The following is a 14,206-nucleotide window of genomic DNA, read 5'->3' on the forward strand; positions in this document are numbered from 1 at the left end:
TGGAGCTCACTTTCCTGATCATATCTACAAACTCAATAAAATATTTTTGGGAAAGAAAAGACTAAGATGACGAGTATCACACCAGAGTGAGCAAAGGCAGGCAAGGATCTCATTGCTGTGGTTACTCAAATTGATTATGCAAAGGGTAGTTCTGGGCTTTGGAGGAAGTGAGGATGATGTTAGCAGATATCCATCTGGAGGTATTAGGAGGGAAGCATTCTATACAATTTCTACATAAAGGATTTGGAGAAAAAAAATAAGGAGAAAAGATATTGAAGAGTACATCAGCATGAGGATGAGCAGAAAAGTAGAAAAATAGAGCCAAGAAAACTCCACAGAGGATCCAGAGATAGTGACAGACAGGGAACACACCAGAAATTAGTACAGAAGTTCAAACTAGGAAAAGCATTCAGTGAAACAGGAAATGCAAATGGTGTCCGAGAATTATGTCTGATGCATGAATAAAAAGAAAATCGTGAAATAAAGTGAGAGAAGGTGAGTAGAAGGCGAGAATGACTGGAGTATAAGCTTAGTGTTCAGAGAACTTAAAATGGGAAGGTGCAAAAGAGACAAAGCAATAAATTTCTGATAAGCTGTGAAGGCGTAAAGAGGAAGAACTTTCTGGTATGAAATTGATTAAATGCTAAAGAAAATATTTGGTCTCTATTTTTCATTTAAGATTAAACCATAGTGAAACATGCCAGCCCCAGAGCCTCAGCAGAAGTAAATTCCAAAACTGGGAAAACTAATTTGAAGTATCTTACCCCAGAGCACAGTAGTCATCATTTATGGGCAAAGTTTTGAGCAAACCAAAAGCTTGATGCATGCAGTAGATAACCAAAAATAAGAATGTGAAATGCCAGTAAGATAGACTAGGCCACAAAAAAGAGTTGTTGCGAATATTCCTAAAAAAATATAAATAATAAGAATAAGGGAGTGAAAAAAAAAAAACTTCTAAAGGAGAAAACTTGTATATGCATTTTAATATATTATAATCTTTATTATAATCTTTATTATCATCTTGAACCTTCCATCCAAATCAAAGAACTGATTGCAGCACAAAATGTTATCCCAATTCTGAGAAACTGATAAAATAATAAAATGGAATCTATTCAGTCTGAATAACAGTGGGCAAAAATCCACTAAACACCACCTACCTGCCTCAAGCCTGAACTGACCCATGTTACTGCTATTAACTAGTGGAATGTTCTTGGGAAGCCCAGCCAGGAATAAGAAATGTAGCCCTGAGATGGGGCATATGTGTCAGGAAAACAGCTGTGTAAATAGTGAATCTTTTGTTTTGCTGGTATTTCTGAAAGTAAAGAAAAAATAATTATGGGTTTAGTGTGCAAAGGAAACATTTTTAAGGCAAATTAAATTTCTTTGGCCAGATTACTTGCAAAATGTGTTGCTTAAATGTTTGGGGTTTTATTGTTTATCTGGGTTATTTACAGTTTAAAAATAAGTTTTTTTCAAAATTTTCTAAATTATCAATTTGAAAGAAAAAAATATAAACACACAATTTTCTTTAAACATCAAAATTATTTTGGGGGTGAAGGACGGCTATTTGTCTCTAACTATTCAGTAAATTCAGGGTAACTAGTTGTTGTATTTTGCTGTTCATTGAATAATTTCTTCCAGAGATACTTTAGCCAAAAAATTTCACAGAAATTTAGTCTAAGTTAAGCCACAAGTCTGTTTTTCACAGTAACAGAAGACATAAATGTTTTCATAGAAGCAGACAGTAAATTGGAAAAAAAGACAAAAAACCAAAACTAAACCAAAACTAAAATAAAACAAAAACAAACAAAACACATAAAACAAACAAACAAAAGCAGACAAAACAAACAAACAAAAAAAAAAAAACCAAGCCCAAATCTAAAAGGTCATTTACAGGTATCCAACAAAAGAAAGTCACTGGATCTAGAAAACTGCTGGTGTTTCTTCACTCTCTGGCTTTCACGGGACATTGGTGCTGGTTTTTCAACCCCGTTTGAAAGGGGCCAGAATCCCAGCTGGGAGCCTTGCCATGAGAGGCTGGAGCAGGGCTGGTGGGGGTCCCCAGGCTCCCCCAGGAAGGATGAGCCAGCTCCCTGTGCTGGAGGAGACGCTGGGGGAATGGGCGGGACACACACGGGACAGTTGTCAGCTCTGGGATCTAGTGGTGGCAAGGAGAGATGGAATAGGCTATAGGAGAAAGAATTGGCTATAAAAAGTAAAGTTTATAGCATTTCCCATGGTCAGAAATTTAGAAAAAGCTCCATGCCTGAAAGCATGAAGATTCAAACAACCCAAGGCAATTTTCCAGCTAAAAGCAGTAAATCTCTTTCAAATAGCACCTTCTCAATTTCTTTCTCAAAACCTTCTTTTCAGAAGAACCCTAGGATGCCCTTTTAAAGATATATAAGGTTTTCTTAGCTGACAACTTTTATGTTTTCTCATCCTCTTTCCCAAAAACACCCACTCAGGCTATATTTTTTTTGCCCAAATCACCCAAACACCTCAGCCAGGCCATGGTTTGGTGGGAGCCATAGTGAATACATGCAGGTTCTGGAGTGCAGCAAAACATTTGGAATCAGGAGTCCAATGGCTGCCTTCCACCCTGTGCTGTCACTGCCTTCTCCCTCTGCCATTGCTGTCTGAAGTTTGCACTTGTGATCCAGTCTCTGAATTCCAGGAAAACCACAGCTTTGTGAGTTTAGAAACCAAAGGAAAGAGTTAAGAAATGACAAATTCGAAACAATGAAAGCATTAAACAGAGTTTGAGAACGTTTAAACGATGATATTTATTTCTACCTATAAGGAATTTAGGAAACTTGTGAAATACAGCTTTCCAACCAAATTTCAGTCATGCCAGAAATTAAATTGTGCTTCTAATTGAGAATTTGGTTGTGTCATCTCAATGAGAAATTAAAGGATGTTTTCGGCTTTTGTTTCACAAGTGTTTTTCTTCTTTGCTGCTTCTCCTTTTTTCTTTTTTTTTTTTCACAGCTTATTCTGTTAATATTTGAGTGTTTAACCTTGGTTTTTGTTCTCACTCCACAATACTAGAATATCTCTGTGACACATATTCCTTGAGCTATTCTCTGATATACAGGTGGTACACATTCAAGGTCATGGTCCTTGTTGAAAGGTAGGAGAAAGGTGAAGCACAAAAAATTATCTGAGTAATTTTCTGCTTCTTTTGCTTTTATTGAAACTGAAGCTTATGCTGAATAAGGACCTTCTGTTTCTTTTCAATATAATATGAACACAGAGTATTTGTTTTGGTATTACCAGGATTAAATTTCAGTTTTTAAAGTACAACAAAGAGAAATATGGATGTTGTGAATCACAGGGAAGAGAGTACATGGTTAGTTGATGTCCTCATTGAAACACATGTAAATTAATTTATTGTCTTAATGTGTTTGCAGAACTGAAAATGGGGGGAAGAGGGGCACTGGAGTGGGGATGAATTAATATTTATACCTGTGCTGATTTTGGCTAGAATAGAGTTAATTTTCTCAGAGCAGCAAGTGTGAGGCTGTGTTTGGGCTTTGTGCTGGAAGCAGAGCTGGTAACTCAGGGATATTTTAGCTATTGCTGAGCAGCTCTTCCACAGAGCCAAGGCCTTTCCTGTCCATCATCCCACCCCAGGAGGGAGGAGGCTGGGGCTGCACAAGGAGCTGGGGGGGGACACAACCAGGACAGCTGACCCCAGCTGACCACAGGGATGTTCCAGATCATATGGCTTTGCACTGAGCATATAAGGCTGGGGAAGAAGAAGGAAGTGAGATATATTTGGAGTGATGGTGGTTTTCACCCACACCATGGGTGTGATGGAGCCCATCCTTCCTAAGAACAGCTGAACAGCTGCCTGCCAATGGCAAGACGTGAATGAGCTCCTCATTTTGTTTTGCATGTGTGTGTGGCTTTTGCTTTACCTGGTAAATTATCTTTATCTGAACCCATGTATTTTCTCTTTTTCACTCTTTCAATTCTCTCACCCCAAGCGAGTGGCTGTGTGAGTTCTCAGCTAGGGTTAAACCACAGACATTTTCAAGAAAAAATCATATTTAAGTGAGAAAGTGACATCTTTTTCTGTGTTTGTTGTTTGTTTTGGGGGTTTTTCTTTTTGGTCTTTTTAATAAATATATAAATTATACAGTGGAAATAAACATTTCAGAAAATTAATCTGTCATATCTGTTAACATTACATTTAGACAATACTTCTTTCATTCTGAGACAGAAATTTTTCACCAATAAGCAAATTCTGTCAGGAAAAAATACATATGCTCAAGCCTAGATGTTTCGTTAGTTAAAAATCTGGCTGCTGAGTTACTGAATCTGAAACTTCATAAAGAACTACTAGAAGTGGATGTGAAATATCCAGGACATTCATGCCATAAATGTGCAAACTATAGAGATGTATATTGATTAGAATTCTGTTTATATGCATTTCTTTAGGCAACTATTTATGTAGCTTTTCCAGCACCAAATTAATCTTGGTATCCAAACCCATGAATTACTCCCAAGTCATTCTTTCAGCACATGTGACGGAGTTTAAACATAGCCAACCACCACTCCCAGCTCAGGTCTGATCTACTCCTTTGTGTTTCACAGCCCAGTAAGGAAGAAGTAGTTTAAACATCTATTTCTGTCACAGAAATTAACTTCTAGGCCCCAGACAGGTCTTCTGGAAAACCTGTAGCTGCAAGGAGCCTAGTGCTCCTCATCAGTGTCATGTAGAGGAGCTGAGGCTCAATACTGAAGATGCATTATTTAATTTTTAATAAGAGGTTTTTTCCTTGTTTATTTCTTTCACCAGAGGAAAGTTTCTTTTGTATTTATATGTTAAAGATCTTGTATTCTAACCTATCTGATCTCAGGAGATGGTTGATGGCTTTTTTTTCAGTTGCACTGTAAAAATTATTTCCTCCAGAACAATTGCCTTGTCAGCAGTGTAGTCAGCAATATTACACATACATTTCATTTTTCCTTCACTCCCAATGTTATATTGCATTACATTTTTGGAGCAATCTCCTCCATAAATCTGCTCTCTTCAGTTCTAGAAAAGCAATTTGCAATGCTGTGCTTCCTTCCCAAACTTCACCAGGTACTGTTGCTTTCTTGGTGCAAAATTAATAACAGGGTGTGATAAAGACATCTATTTTGACAGTACTGATTAACTAGCACAGCCGTGTCCCTTCCAAAAAGCAGCTCCTTTTGAGTGAGCAATCCATTTCAAATGGTCTTTGGTCTCGTTGTTCTGCTGTGTAATCCGTTTTTTGTTTGTGTGTGTGTGTATGGGCTCTTGAATCATAGCCAGCTCCATTGGTTCCAAGTGATCCTTGGAAGTGTGCCAGTGTAGAAGTAGAGAGAGGACAGGAAAATGAGACGTTCTTCTTTTTTTTTTTCCCCCAAGAAGTTTTTGTAATAATCAGACCCTTCTTGGACAGTGCAGGCCCATCACCATAGCCATTAGGAGTTGGTTCAAAAGAATCAAAAGCCTGCAACCAAATCCATTCTAAGTATATATTTTTATAGATCAAGGATTAGTGGTGGTGGTTATTATTATTATTATTATTATTATTATTATTATTATTATTATTATTATTATTATTGGTCATTTTAAGGAAAGCCCAATGAAACAATTGTTTCTATCTGCACCAACCTTTTGAGTTCTGTTATCCCGTTCCCAGGAACTACCTGAGCTGGCTGCTCCGGCACAGGCAGCTGCCACCATGCTCCTTGTACTTTGTTGAAAACAGGGCCAGAATTGGTTGACAAATTTCCATTCTATAAAAATAGTTTCAAAGCATTTGTTTCTAACTGTGGATCCATCTACAAAGAAGATCTTGGAGTTGTTTAATTACCTGCAGAAAGATCTGCTTGGCCATTGCATGATTTCTGCTGTCCTTTGACCATGAGAACTCCATGAGCAGAGTTGATATTAACACAGCTATTTCAGACTTCAGAGATGTGTGTATGAGACAGTGAGGGGGGCTGATAGCAGTTGTCTGGACAAAACCAAAATCTCCTGTGTAGAGGACTTATGATAAAATCAAGGCATAGTATGTAAGTGCCAAACAGTGGATGAGTGTTTCTGGAAGAGAGAGAAATATTTTCTTCACAGCATTCTGGCATAAAGCACAGCAGGGTACACAATGCACTAAAGAATGGCAGGACTGTACTGCAGAAACAGTCACTTCTTTACTGAGAAGTTTCTCTCTCTCTGCTTTGGGGAGTTTCTCTAATTATTTGCATAAAAATTCTGGGAAAGCTCCAATGTTTAGGCATGTGACCTCTTCTCATGGATTTACTTGTCATTTTTCCCTTAGTCACTGGTCATTTTACTCTTTTTCCTTTTATATCCCACTGTAACCTGTTCTCACTGTCATCCCACTCTGGAGCATGTTCTTAATTTATTTTCTATTTTGCAATTGATGTGCTGCATACAAAAAGAGAGCTACAAAAATTCTGAGGTCTAATGGGGAAATTCTGCATCAGCTATTAGCTTTTCTAGGGCCTCCTGTATCTTAGATCCTTGCAAAATCAGAAGATATGAGAAGATACATGACTGAAGTGATACAAAAATTACATTCTTTTGCCAGGTACAGTAACTACTGCTTCCTTGCCCAGAAAATGGGAACAGCACAGCTCCATCATCACTCTTGCAGTCTTGGAAATGGGATGCATATGAAACTGGAAGGTGCCATGTAGGAGTAGGGAAGTCTCTATGACCCATCTAGGATAACCATTTCCCCACTCTTGAACGATTTTTATCAATCTTGTTTTATACTATTTGAATTGATTACTGTGGTCTTGTGTGTCTTTCAGTAGTCTTGAAACCAGCTTTCTGTGAGCAGCTGGATCAGCTGAAGTTCTCTCAAACTGACTTCCAAGTTCATGTCTAGCTATGTCGAGGATGTTCTCAGAAGAGAGCTCTGATTAGATTTAACTACGCTCCCTTAACAACCACAAATAATTTCCCCACTGGCTCTCTGTGTTAAAGAAGGAAACTTGGTTTGAAGATTAATTTCAGCTTCTCCTTTTCCCAGGGTGTTAAAGGTCAGTCCCCTGCTGATTCTGGTTTGATTGAGCCTTGAGGTCATTCCTGAATAGTCTTAGAACTACAAAGCATAGTTTGAGTCATTGGGAGCAAAGAAAAGTGCTGCAATGCAGATCAGCAACATAAGAATATCAGGATGAAAAATGACAGCCCCTGAGTAATTTCATTAGTGTTGTTAATACTTGAGAAGGCTGAGGGAAGAATTTGTACCAACCTCATGCATCAGAGTAAGATTAAAACTGAGTATCTCAAGCCACATCCTGTGGTGATAGAGAGGAAGGAGCAGTTCTCCATTATATGTGTACTTGGTGGGGAAGCCAAAAGGGTTGTTGTCTCTTGATAGTTCCAATGAGTAAATCTAGCCCCATGGTGTGACAATTATTTCCTCTGACCAAAGAAATTATCCAGCCTGGATCCAGCTATGTTCCTATATTTTCCTGGATCCCAGGAGAGCATTTAGTTTCTGTGACTCTGTAAACCCTTATGCTCACATCTGCAAACAGTTGAGAGAATAACTTTGGATGTAGGTTCAGTGACTCTGAACTTTTAGCTTGGTTCTTGCTGTTACCCCTGTGTGCAAAGAAAAGGAGAAGGAAGGGAGAAAGGAAGCTTTAGAGAGCGAAGAAAAGGTCAGCATAAATAACGAGCAGTGTAGGACTCTGGGTGGGGCAGCAGATGGAAATTAGTCATTTTGTTTCTCTCAGAGGCTGTCCCAGCCCAACTAGATGACAGCAAACAGATTGCCTCACCTTTACAGCTTGTATCAGTTTAGGCTTGGAGTTTCTTGGTGCAGATCTTGGGACAGTGAGTTTCTTTCTGCAGGCTCCCACTCTTAGCTGGAATACCTAGATGTCATTGTACCACAAGTAAATAAATAAATAAATAAACAAATAAACAAATAAACAAATAAATAAATAATGTTACTAGGGCAAATACTTAGATAATGATGTGCATGGCCTTTATTCTGAGGAGATGGTTTTGCCTATGATGATTTCTCTAACCAACATGAATGTCCCTTCTCCTCGTTTACTCCAAATAGCTTCTATGAACTGCTGGCACTTGAACTATCCATGAAGGGCCTGTTTATTGTGTAGGTGGTACCATGGGGAATAAAATTTGTGCGTTAGAATGCAATGGGGTTAAGCAGGGGAGTCTGCAATATGCAGCAACTACTCTTGGGCTGGAGCTTTTCCAAGCCTCTCGGTTTTCAGAAGCAAATTAAGTTCTCCATTGGGAGCAGGCAGAAAAGCAAGCATGTTACTACATCAAGCATGAGCTTCTAAAAGAATCATAGAAGCATTTTTGTTGGAAGGGAGCTTTAAGATTAGGAAGGAGCTGTTAGCCCACCACTCTTATTGTGTTAACCCACTAAATCTTGTCCCTGTGTGCCACATCTGTGCATCATTTAAATACCTCCAGCAGTGGTGAATCCACCACTTGCCTGGGCAGCCTGTCCAGTGCTTGACCACCCTTTCAGTGAAGATATTGTACTAACATCCAACTGAAACTTTCTGTTGCACAACCTGAGGCCCTTTCCTCTTGTCCTGTATTTTGTTCCTTGGGAGAAGAGACCAACATCCCCACCTTCCTACAACCTTCCAGGGATTTGTAGAGAGCATGAAGGTCCCCCATGAGCCTGTTGTCCAGACTAAATGTCCCCAGCTCCCTCAGCTGCTGCTCACAGGACCTGGGCTCCAGACCCTTCCCCATCTCTGTTGCCCTTCTCTGGACAGGCACCAGCACCTCAGTGTCTTTCTTACAATGAGAGGCCTAGAAATGACCTCAGGATTCAAGGTGTGTCCTCACCAGTGCCCAGTACAGCGGGACAATCACTGTCCTGGTCCTGCCAGCTGCACTATTGCTGATACAGGCCAGGTGCCTCTGGTCTTTTTGGCCACCTGGGCACAGCTGGCTGGTGTTCAGTCACTGTCAAACAGCACCCCCAGGTCCTTTTCCCCTGGGCAGCTTTCCTGCCACTCTGCCCCAGTCTGTAGCACAGCTCTGTAGAACATTCCTTCCCTCCAGCAGATCAACACTCCCACCCTACTTGGTGTTATCTGAAAGCTTGCTGAGGGTGCAATCAAACCCTTCCTCTGGATATATTCCTTCTTATACCTCATTTCCTTATTAAGCTTCACTAACGAGAGAAAGGCAAAGATTAGCAATACAAGACTTCACTTTGGAAGCTTCCTTAGCATTCCTGAAATTGAAGCAGGGAGGTTCCTATAAAACCCTTTCCCTAATTTCCCAGCTTAACTTGAGTGAATGTAAAGGTTGACCCAAAGTGCAGGGAAGTCAATGGAAAACAGTCCATTGATTTAAAAAGACATTGAATTAAGCCCAGGATGATTAAAGGGCTTTCTACATTGGCTGATATTTTAAGATTAATTCACGAGAGCAAAGTTCAGTCAAAGTTAAGTGGTTTTGAAAGACACACCCCTCAATGTTTTCTATTTCAATAAAACAATAAAGTGGTATCCCCCTACTTCAGAACAGTTGCTCTCTGAAACAAGGCCAAACCATTTCATTAACTTTGGATCATCAAATTTAAAACAACAATATTTTTTTCTGAGAGTGCATATGCAGCAAGACTTGTGAAATAAGCCTTTTTCTTTGGGGCAACTTCTGATAATTAGGAAACAATTAGATGTCAAGCTAATTAGAGCAGCTTTTTCTTTTATATATATATAATAAATCTTATGCTCTGAAGTGGTTCCAGTGTATTCAAAGCACTGAAATTGGGTCTGAAAGAAAGGACTCACATCTGCCTCTCAAGGTCTACTCTCCTTATAAACTCATGAATAATCATTGTCACCAGCTTATCACTGTCAGATTAGAGGCTTAGTATTACATTTTATTTAAACCTGATCCAGATGGCTGCCAAGAGGTTTTCAGGCAAATGAACTGTGAGCCAGACTATCATCAAGGAACATTTTGCTGTTTGTGCATACAAGTGTGTTCTAGGTCACCAAAATAACTTACAAAGCTGACAAACTATTTTTTATTTTAGTTTTTTTTAACTTTTGCACCTGTGAACTTAATCTTTATCTGTAGCTCATCAATATAATTTTTCTGGCACAGGAATATCGTCAATGACCCATCCTTCATCAGATATTTCATTTACTTGAATTTACCAAGTCATTCAATTAACAAGCTAAAGAATAAAAGCAGAAGCCATGAAGTTATGTGTGGCTTTCTAGACATGCAGTGACTTGGCAAAATTTGACATTCAAAAATACTACCTCAGCGTACCTGGAAAACCCATCTGTTTTTTTTTTTCCTTGTGGTTTTGGGTTTCCCATTACTCAAGGGATATGCTCACCTGTAATATGTCTGCAGTAAAAGAATTTCCCATCATAAGAATATGGAGATTTCTTTGGTAGTGACTGACACAAAAGTGCACCTCTGTTTGCAAGTCTTTGATAGAGGACAGGAGAGCTGAATACACAGCAGCCATTGCAATAGGATATCACACTATATCCAAATCAGGTCTCCCTTGACTTCTGAATGATAGATTGCATTTAAATTATTTTTAAACAATGCATGTGTGAATGTGTATGATATGTAAATGTATAAAATAAGTTAAGGGTTCACTTTCATTTATGCAATATTTTAATACACATTTATCCCATATTTTAATTTTGTGTTTTATTCGAATATTAGGTCATATCTCCAGTTCCAAGTCCACCTCAGGAAATGTTTTGTCTGCAAAAAAATATTTGTTCCAGTCCTCCTTTTTTTAATTAAACAATTTCATTTTGGGAAAAAAAATCCCTTGGGAAAAAATTATATGTTTTTATCTTTTTTAAAATATTGTTTTTAAAAGCTTACATTCCTCAATTTTTGTTGTATGTTTAGATTAATTTTTATCTCAAAAGTCTCAATTTAATTGCACTATAAGTAAGTGACAACTTAATTCAGAAAAGAAGACTTTTTTGTCAATGTTAGCTAATGAATGTAAAAATTTTCCAGAAGAAAATATTTCAGCTCTTACATCTTCTTATCCCACATCAATATTAGTGCTATTCCATTCTGAGATTGCTATGCTAAGAAATAATTTTAAAAAGAGGCTTCTCTGTAAAAAAAAAAAACAAAAACAAAAAAAACTTAGAAAAATAAATGAAAATTCTGCAATGAAACTGTTACTAAATTATTTTTCCCACAGTTCCTAGCATAAGGAATTTTGAAGATACTGATTTAATTTTTCATTTGAGGTGGAATAAGTTTCCCATTAAAGTTTCTGTGCTTCATATTTTACTGAGGTAAAAGGCCACCATGAATCCCTTGTGATTTCTGTGACCTTCAGATCTGAAATTATCTCATAGTCTTTTCTCTCAAAAAATAGGTTGAATTTTTTTAAATGATGGAGGGGACATAGACACATTAACATTAATGGTGACTATGTACCTCAGTCCCCTAGACAGTTTTGAGAATCTCAGCTGCAGATGTCAGATTTGTTATTTTATGATGAACATCTGTAGTAGCATTGCATTTGTACAGGTAATGGAGTCACTATCTAGTCATCATTGTTCCATGTTGCACACTCTGCTTGAACTCATGTAGTAATGACTTTCTGCATGATAAGTGCATTTCTTAGATATCTTTGCTATAAAATATAAGATCTGTGGTACATTCTAATGGCTACAGAAATCCCAGGACCATGTGATTATAAAATCCTTGGTGGCATCCAGCCTCACATCATAATTTCAGCTCATGATATCAAACAGTGAGGCACAGCCGGTGGTAGTGGAAGATGGCACTTCCTAGAGTATGGAAACAAAATGGGAAACAAAATGAAAAGACCTGGAAGAGCAGCACAGCAAATGCCCACGCTCTGACCCAACAGTCCTACTGCAGTGTTGGGCAATGCACTCTACCCCTGTTCATCAACTCAGGAAGATCTGAGGGTGATGGAGGGACAACAGAGTTACTACAGCGGGACTACAGAGTTACTACACTGACCAAACTGGGACACTTGGCTTCTTGTATGAAATCAAAAGTTGAAAGGACTATAACAAGTGTAAGTAGTGGTCTTAGTATAGTTTTAGTTGGGCAAGAGGAGAATATCAGGAGACTGTGATTTCAAGGAGAGATACTTAGAAACTTCTAAAGGTCAAACACCTTTTCCAGCCCTAAAAGTGACTCACCTTCCCATGAGAGAAGGTGGCAGAGATGGAAAAAAGGGAACTTGTCCACTTTTCTTACTATAGTGTAAACTGGAAAGCAACTAGTATTTCTGCCATGTTCAAGCACCACCCCCATAAAAGGGGGACCACAGAACTGTCTTTACAGCCCTGGTCACATCTCAAACCTAAGATTAAGAGTCACAGGATTGCCTCTTGAGTGGAGACTATGCTGACTTCAAAAACTGACTTTACAGTACATTCTTCTTTACTTCTCATTCCTCTGTCACATGCTATATTGTGGTTTTCTTCCTATTATCAGTAAAAGGACAGAATAGATAAGTTATCAAAGAGTATAAGGTAAATTAAACTAGATTTTCTCTAGTTTGTGGCTTTCTAAGGACAGTTTTGGCTTGTGTCACTTAGAATTGTCTATTATTGATCTCACTGTGGAAAAAACGTCATTTGTGGTGTTACTACAAAAACGTACAGAGTCAATTTGAAGTGAAAGGAAAACATGGCAATTGTAGAAATGTGATAGAAAAAACTCTGCCATGAGTAAATTTAGCCACTCCCCTCCATTTAAACTGCAAATGGTACAATGATGTCTTCCTCATCAATTAAGGCATCAAATTTCTCTACTGTTACTGCCTTTCATCTAGTTTGGTGTTTCTGTCCCTGCCTCTGAGATCCTGAATGACTCTGTTCATGTCTTCATTTCCAGCCTGGGCTCAAATCATGTGGCCCTCATGGTCCTGTTGTTCCACCAACAAGAACATCCTAAATGTCTCCTTTTCATCCTTCTGTCTTCTTTTTGATCTGTAAAGAATAATTTTCAACTCTGCTCTTTTAGCTTCAAGTCTTGTCAAACAAGATTTTTTTTTCGCTGTCAAAATTTGAGTTTAATAAATTAAAAATCATATCTTACCATCTCAGTGAGTCTCATTGCACCATATGAGCCCATAGTCTCACCAGGCTAAGTTTTATGGGAGACAAATTTTAGTGCAACTGTGGGTGCTTGGCAAGCAATTATAAACTATGGTGTTAAATCCATTTTTCAAATCTGGTTCCTGGTTTCCAAAAGCAGTAGAATACTTGAAAGGTAGGATGTAGCTTCTGACAGCATTGCTCATTTCTTTATATAAAAGATATTTAAGTGGCACTTTATTTCTGCTGGGCTGCACAGGCTGGACATTTCCTTTCATTTGATACAAGTTAGGATGCTCAGTCATTCACTATTGGGGTGATCTATGAAACTTGTTTCTTTCACAAGTCTCTCTGGATATGCACTGTGTTGGGAGGGGCAGATTTTCTTTCTGCTCTGGGTTGCAAAGAGAGAGCATCAACAACCTCAGAGCTCTGAAGTACTCTTCAGTCAGAAGTATCTGCAACTTTCATGCTTAGCACCTCTCAGGACTTGAAATGTGCTCCTTGAATGTCAGGGAGAAATGCTGTGCTAGCAACACGTGCCCCAGCACCAGTATTTGAAGGTGATGTCTTTCTTTTCATCGCCTCAGCTTTTCATGCCTCCCTTCATACTCTCATTTATGCAATGGAGAATCCCTGCTAAGCACACTTAGTGAAATCCCAGGCAGTGTGTTTTCCTTGTGATTAGTTTGAATATCAAACAGCTGTCTCAATGATATGTTGATGTTAGCAAAAGTAATATCTGACATTTACACAGCAACTTGCAACCTTAAATATTTCCTTAGAATTGTATAACAGGGAAGAACAGGCTTTGCTTACAAACTCAAACTATGAAACAAAGCCCTGCTACAATAGGACAGGCACCCAGTAAAGTGGCACTCGCCTTGGCTCCCCCCTTTAGTTTAGGCAGAATTCCTGATAGGTGTTCACCACCTTTTTCTATAAAAATACATGGCCACTTGTTCTCTCTTTCCTCTGTTTAGTGTTCAAAATGGGGAAATCCAAAATGGCTTTTTTGACAAAACATACTTGGTTTTCTTATGAAGAAAATTTGCTCTGGAAGAAAATTCCCTATGGGATTCCTAAGCAAAAACATATTGATACA

The sequence above is a fragment of the Molothrus aeneus genome, chromosome 4 (assembly GCF_037042795.1).
Source record: "Molothrus aeneus isolate 106 chromosome 4, BPBGC_Maene_1.0, whole genome shotgun sequence".
Taxonomy (NCBI): domain Eukaryota; kingdom Metazoa; phylum Chordata; class Aves; order Passeriformes; family Icteridae; genus Molothrus; species Molothrus aeneus.